Source organism: Dermacentor silvarum, unplaced genomic scaffold (assembly GCF_013339745.2).
Source record: "Dermacentor silvarum isolate Dsil-2018 unplaced genomic scaffold, BIME_Dsil_1.4 Seq367, whole genome shotgun sequence".
In the NCBI taxonomy this organism is placed as follows: Eukaryota; Metazoa; Arthropoda; class Arachnida; order Ixodida; family Ixodidae; genus Dermacentor; species Dermacentor silvarum.
This window is the reverse complement of record NW_023606122.1, coordinates 28,895-36,759: the sequence shown is the minus strand read 5'-3', so window position 1 is coordinate 36,759 and position 7,865 is coordinate 28,895.

Genomic DNA, 7,865 nt, shown 5'->3' with positions numbered 1-7,865 from the left:
CTGAGTATATCGACTGCAATTTTTAATTATTCTGGTGCAATGAACTTTCCCTTGAATTCAATTTAACAATGAACAGTTCTGCATAACCGTGCAGTTGTATTGTTGTAAATAGTTGTATTTACGAGTTGTGTACTAATTTTGCGCATCTAACGTTGCGTTTTTTGACATTGGCGTGGTTTTACAAGATGCCACTGTGACGTCTAATAAGGGCCCTACTACGTAATTTAGACTGCACATCCTTTCACTAGAACGTGTACCTTGAATGGCCCCGAGTTAATTGTAAGAATAATAACAGAAATCAGTGCATGCAAACAAAAGCAATTCCACCTCGAACATCCCAAACAAGTCTTTGTCCTTATTCCCTCAAAAAAGAAGTCGGTGGTTATTGGTTTCAACGCCATCGGCTACCCACTGAAAGCAGCGTTTTCGGGCGTCCAGTGTTTGGAAGCATATTTAAGGACGCCTTGCCGCCATAGTCTGCGACCGCGTCGTTTTTGGGCCACATACCGACGTTTTTCGGCCACATACCGAGCTCGAAGACTAAACAAAAGGATCACGAAACGGCAGGAAGGATACATTTTGATTACCGAACTCTTGCGTAGCTTGCCTATAGAGTTTGACGTTAAATATGAAATGAAGTATAGTTCGTGGAATACGCTAGCGCAACACGGGGGTAATTGGAGATCGCAGGGAGAGGTCTTCGTCCTGCAGTGGATATAAAATAGAGGCTGATGATGATGATGATGATGATGATGATGATAGTTCTTTGAGACGATCGGCGCGTTCGTCAGGTCGCTCGGCCCTAAAAAAGCGCACGAGAGCCCGTGCGCGTGCACCAGTTTTCATTCGGTCACACTCATCCAACCGCCCTTCGCGTAGTTCACGTCGCACATAGTAACAAACATGTTGCTTATGGGAGCGACCGCTTGCAAGTCCCTGCCATTCTTCCCTCGTGGCAGCTGGCGCTTTGATACCATCTGTCAGACTACACCCTCGCCTTCGGCATCGGCCCACATTCCCCAGTCGTTTCCTCATCGGCTAGCCCGACGCAGACTTTGTGCGATGTTGTACCGCTTTCGGCATCACCCCAGATTCTAACAGAACACTTGCGCCTGCGTCACCAGAGTACACGTAAATCATTAGCCATGCCATCGCATAGCCCACATTTTGCTGCTGTCATCTCATACACACCATCGTTTCACACTGACAATTGCTCTCAATACACAAAGACGGTGGTCCATCTGGTGACGTTTTACAGAATCCTAAAACATGCTGGATAGCCAGCTACCAGAAAAATATTCCAATAACGTCGATTGCCACAGTGCGAGACATCTACATAACGTTTCTTCTAACACGCTGCCCTCCGTAACATCGTGGGCGTGGAGGGTAAAATAAATAAATAAATAAATACATAAATAAATAAATAAACACATAAATAAATAAATAAATAAATAAATAAATCCAGGGTGCTATAGCGTAAAGCTATGGCAAACTCTTTCGATTTCATTTCTGCAATCAGCTCTCCACGATTGGTCAAAAATATTTCGGGCTATTCCCACTTCGCCCATCCGCCACGCGACGTCAAGAAAACCGGGGATACTCCCCGTGTGATATCAGGTGTACCCGCTCATGAGGCATTATTAGAACAAACGAAAGAAAAATATTTATTTTCGATTCGACACCTTTTTAGTCATCAGCCCACCACTATTTGTCGAAAGCTTTCGGGGTGCGCCCACTCCGCCTTTCTGTAACGCTATGTCACAAATCCGCGATAAGTCGCCACATCCAACTGATCTGTACACATTAAACATGTGATCATACGCTGAAAAAAAAAACTGAACTTTTCTTCCGCAATAGCCGAAGGCTAACCCGTTCCCAACGTAACAGATGTCTGCCCACCGATCGCTCTGGCACTGTCTGAGCTGCAGGACAGAATGAATTTATTTATGTTTATGCAAAACTTTTATGCGGCAGTAGTACATTGTCGAGGCCTTTCGACAAGTATACGACATTGTTTCGCCAACTCTTCTTCACTGAAGGTTCGTTTTAGTCGTATTTTAAGTGCATAGGAATTTCTGTGCGTACTGAACGAAGAAAGCCGTCTGTCGGTCTCTCTCGCAAGATGAATCGTAAGAAATTATAGTATAAAAAAGAAACAGAATAAATTCGGAAGGAAAACGTTCGCGGTGGGGAGTTTGAACCTACGACCCCACGCTCAGAAGCCGAGTGTCTTACCCACTTTTCATGAGTAAATAGAACTAGCCTTATACCGGCTGGCTGATGTTCTGTTAAATATGGCAATACTGGACTAAACACCCGCGCTAGCAGAAGGTGACTGTATTTCAACCATATGAACGTGTAGTACCGGCTGTACGAAATAAATGTCAAAGGAGAACAGTTTCTATGGAGGGTTTCTTGAAAGATTTGGTGATGGTGGAATAAAAAACATCTCTAGGATTACATGTAGAGCCCACTAGGAGCATTGTAGACATTAGGAAAATTCCGATTTGGCGAAAATTTATTGCCAAGCAGGCTTCATTATCTATGCGTTTCGGCGGTCGCGGGATGCGCCTTCAGTTGGGGTCTTTATTCACCGACCGAAATGCCACCGATATCTTAGGGCTCAAGCGCTTCCCGTCGCACAACACAGACAAATCAGCAGTTAATTATTTGATAAGGAGTGATGAGGGGTATCGCCCCTCATCACGGTGGATAATGGTTCCACGCGCATGGATATGTTGCTAAAGAGCGATAAGGCATTATAAGTTGGAGCAATTCTGATAAGATTGATAAGGACTGATAAGAGTTGATAAGCGTGGGATCAAGTCCGGTAAGGTTGATAAGGACAGATAAGAATTGATAAGGGTTTGATCATGTACGATAAGTTTATAAGGTCAGATAAGTGTTGATACAGATCTAATCGATTGCGATAACGTTGATACGACCGATAGGGGTTGAGAAGGGTTGGACAGAGTCTGATGCGGTTGATAACGACCGATAAGGGTGGATAAGTGTCGGATCATGTCCGGTAAGATTGATAAGGACAGGTAACGGTTAATAAGGATATATATTGGTCGGATCAAGTTTGATAAAATTGATAATGACACTGGGCTGCGTGAACATGAACAAGTGGCACAATGCTTACACATACTTAGACATCTTCAGTGGAGTTTTTGCCGCAATTGTTAAACCTTCCGTTGCACGCCGCCCAGTGTCATTACCGCAGGCACCACCCTCTTCATGCGGTTATCTACTTCCACTGCGCTAGGTTGAGCCTAAAGAAACTCTCTGCGCTAAAGCAAACAAAAGTGACCTCCAATATAACGAGGAGAGCGTTTGATTGAGCGGTTCAAACAACGCTGCGGGCCACCGCCCGATGCTTACGTCGGTAGTCACGTAAATTTGACGTCTGGAGATGGGGATAAAAACATACTCGAATAGTTTTACGTTATAGGGCTACCACAGATAGCTCACATATAGGAATCAGCGTGAAACAATGCTTTAGAGAAGCGCTTATTTAAATATTTTGTAAGTAATGGCGCTGCGTCCAATATTGCGTTCTTTCTTCCTATGCAGCGTGTATTTTCATGGAATGCTTATGTTCATCCAGCACACAGTTCACAACTTCATTGTCATTACAAATTATGGGGTTTTACGTGCCAAAACTACTATATGATTATGAGGCACGCAGTAGTAGGGGACTCCGGAATAATTTGGACCACCTGGGGTTCTTTAACGTGCACCTAAATCTAAGTATAGGGGTATTTTTGCACTTCGCCCCCATCGAAATGCGGCCACCGTGGCCGGGATTCAATCTCGTGAACACGTTCTTATTGTCATGCAATTGTTATGTTTATGCACTACATTGCTCACAAGCTATGGCAAAATAAAAACGTTTTTCTATACGGGCAAAATGCAAAAACGCGCGTGCCCATGTATTGGGTGCACACTAAAGAATTAACCCCAAGTAGAAAAAATTAATCGCTAGACTGCACTATGGCGTGCTTGATAATCATATCGTACATTTGGCACTTAAAACACCAGAATTAATAATTACAGCAAAGTTGCTAAGGACTAGGTTCCAGGAGATCGCGTCCGTGTACACCGGAATAGGCAACGATGTTGTGATGTCTTGCTTTGTGGCGTCTCGTTCACTTGGTTTATACCAAAATTGGCATGGAAGGGTACGAATGTATGACTAACAGGACGGATATGTCATGACATTATAACATGAGATGCTCGTGAGTTACGTCATGAATAACGATAATCAAATCAGGTGTGGCACATACCCGCATTGTATATGCGGGTATGAGCCAGGGACAAGAAAGAAATAAAGAAAGAGTGAAATATAGAAAGAAAGAAAGAAGGTAAGAAAGAAATCATGTGTGGCTCATACCCGCGTTGGATATGTGGGTATGAGCCGCCGAGAGCCGGAGTGGGAGAGATCTCTTCGGCTTCGCGGGCAGACTTGGCGCAACAATCACACTGCTTGGCATTCGCGCCAGGCGAAGACAAGACGCCGGTGTCCTTGTTCTCTGACGAACATGCCGAAGACTCTCAATACAGTCAATAATGATAATAAATAAATTCACTATAGCAATATTCACTACAGCAGACCCACCATAGTCACAGCTTCTCTGGCTTCCATCTTCACAGTAGTGAAAGGGCTCTGAATTTTTTTAATACCCATTCTAGAAGATTGGCCCACAACTGTCACACCCCCAGTGGTGTATACCGAATGGCCGAATGGCCAGGTCAAAGCAAAGAAAATAATAAAAAAATCCGTTAAATATATTTCACTCTGTCATTAACATATCGGTGTGCTTTAGAGATCCATGTGAGCCCGCATGTTATGTTCAGGGTTTCTATAGGAAGTTATTTTTTCTTACGCTGAACAGAGGTTACCCATACTTGGTTAGCATACAAGCGTTATATCATCCTGTTGGCTGATACATTAATTCATAGTAAATATAATTTTATGTATATCCACAATTAAAACCGCCGAGGTACCGACTGACATAGCAGCAAGACAGCCACGCAAAGTTGTTTAAAAAGGCGAAGAAGAATTGGAACAAATAAATAAATAAATAAATACATAAATAAACTGGATTCATAAATGTGCAGACAATACTATGCTTGTTTCGAGCGGTGAATGAGGCATCTTACCATTGTTTTTGTATCGCAGTGAAGTCGCGTATGGCAAACAATAAAAACATTCGGGTTTAGCACCTTCAACTGAATTGAAATAGTGAACGTAGGCGTACGAGTACGGCTTCACCATATGCGGTTCTCTGCGTTTTAATGTGACTGATCGTGCCCACTCTCTGACAGCAGCTACTCGCAAAGCGTGCGGTCGCCATACTTCTGAACCGCGCTGCGTTGAATCCCTGAATTTTGCACCTGCCACTCGATGCATGCCTAGCCTGTTTATCCAGTAGAAACAAGGTTACCTCTTTGCAGCACCAAGTACGGCAGCTGCACCGAGGTGCTTCCCAAATATATCACAGACGAGCCCTAATATAGGGGAGAACGGTGTGCACACTGAAAATAGAGTCTTCTTCCGGTATTATTATCCTCTAAACAAAAGTTGTTTGCTGCAGGGTGGAAATGCCGTGCTCAGATGCGCCTGATGCGGTTTTTTTTTATTTCGAACACAAACACCAAAGAAAAAACGAAATAATTCCTCGATTGACGTCACTGCATGCAGATGAATTATTTACTCAGGTTGGCATAATTCAAGAGAAACCAACGCAATCCATTCACTAATAAAGTTTTTACATTGTTTCACTTGTTAGTTAAAAACTTTGCGGCTCATGTTTAAATTAGAAAGTTAAAGGGAATCGTCATGGCGTTCTAGTTCCGTCATTCTACTTTTCGAAATCGCCATGTAGACCAAAAGTACTTGCGTAAAAATTGTTCGCTCAATTTGTCTGGTCACGCACGCGGCTCCGCGAAGTGCAGTTTGTGGTGCAATTCTCCCATGTGACGTAGTAAGAGGGAGAAAAACAAATTTTTGCCGTACCGCGAAATAAAGCAATGCCTCCCTCTGCTGCGGAAGAGACTGCGCATTTAATCGCCAGTTGTCTAAACCGGTAATGAAAATAATGTCGTGGTTAGAGGAAAGGGCGATGGTAGGTTCATTTTGCGGCACACTCTTACGTAACACAGGGGTTGAAAGGAGAGCCGTGCTTCGCGACGCCACGCGCATAATCATGCAAATTGAAGGAATAAATTAATGTCAGGGATTTCGGCCTACATGGCCATTTGTAAATGTAAAAACCTGTAACAGAGACTTTGAAGAAGGTCCCTTCGAACTTTTCAACATAAATATGTGCCGTAAAGTTTTCACTAAGAAGTAAAATAATGTAATTAGTCTATTTGGAGACTGGATTGCTTTGGTTTTCCTTGCAAATAATGCGCCTTGGCATATAATTCGTGTGTAGGGATGTAATTCGAGTAAAGCTTATTGGTGTTTTTTTTTTATTAGTGCTAAGTACAAAAGTTGACTCGCCATCCCGGCCCATTGAATGCGCATGTCCAGTGAAGCTGTTGCAAACCAACACTACAAGTGCTGAGGCGGGTATGCAATGCTTTATTGCTTTAGGGTAATTGTAATTCAGAGTAATGGCAGTAATGGGAGTAATGGTTATTTTTGCATCACGCCACCGCTGGTCGTATTGCCCGTTTCCCCTATGCCGCTCCTCGTTTTCACGCCGCTCCTCGAGAGTCCTAGCTTTGTGGTGCCTACCTATAGTGGTGCTGCAACAACAGTGATTTCATTTGCTACGCTGGTTAATTTGATATGAAAGGCTAGTGACGTCACTCCGCACGTCGCAAGCTGCCCTCCCTGCGGCAGCTTGCTCAACAGTAATATTAACAGGGAAACGGTTGCAGGGAGCGCTACGTGCTTCGCATTGTTAGCATGAGCGCCTTAACATCAGTTAAGCGGTTTGATTGCTGTGTTGTATGTTGTATGCGTGATACCAAAGGATGTATGCACTTTTCGCTTCAATCCCTGAAGGTTTTTTTTTTCTTTCGTGAGGATCGCGCCGCGAGAAATCCCGACCAACCAGAGGCTAACAGCTTCGCTGTCAAATAAAAGAGAGACTATTTAATCTGAAACGGGTAGAAATGTTTGTGGTCTATTTCACTCCTTTAAAAAATCTACCTGGCCGAGAACCATTTATTAAGCTGTCTTGGCCAACACAATATTGGATGTGGTCATAGCCTTGAAGACTCCTGAGATTCTATTATTCAAACGCTGTCATGCGCAGTAGTTGTGTGCTTATTGTTCTTACGGTACTATTATGTGTGCGGAGCTTCAGCTTATTGTGTGCATGGTGCAAGCGCCGCGATTTTATGTTTGCGTAATTGCAGCTGAACATTTAGCATTATCAATTTTTTTAAATATGTTGATTTTGTGATCAATTATCTGTTTTGAAGCAACTTTGGTGACAAGGAACATGAGACCAATATTTTGCAATTGATGCAAAGTTCATAACATATAAATATACGAATTTATAAGACCTTGCTCATAGTGAAATCGTCTTTTTAGAATGTCTTGTGGGAGCCACGTTTCTCGTAAAATTTAAGTCATGCTTATTTAATGCAATCATTTCTCGTTGGCCAGTTAATCGGCTAGTTAATTATTTTACTAAGCACTGAAGGTAATTCACTACTTTCTGATCACGCCCCACGTTGCAACTAAGCCAAGAATGTAACGGCCTGCTTCAGTTGAATCCTCATGAAATGACTAAAGATATAGATTCTAAAAAAAAAAAGAAAGTGTGCATGCGTTCAGCTTCCTTAAACGTCAGTAAAAATGAATCAGGATTCCAGGTCGGTGGCTCATCGAGTGGCTTGTT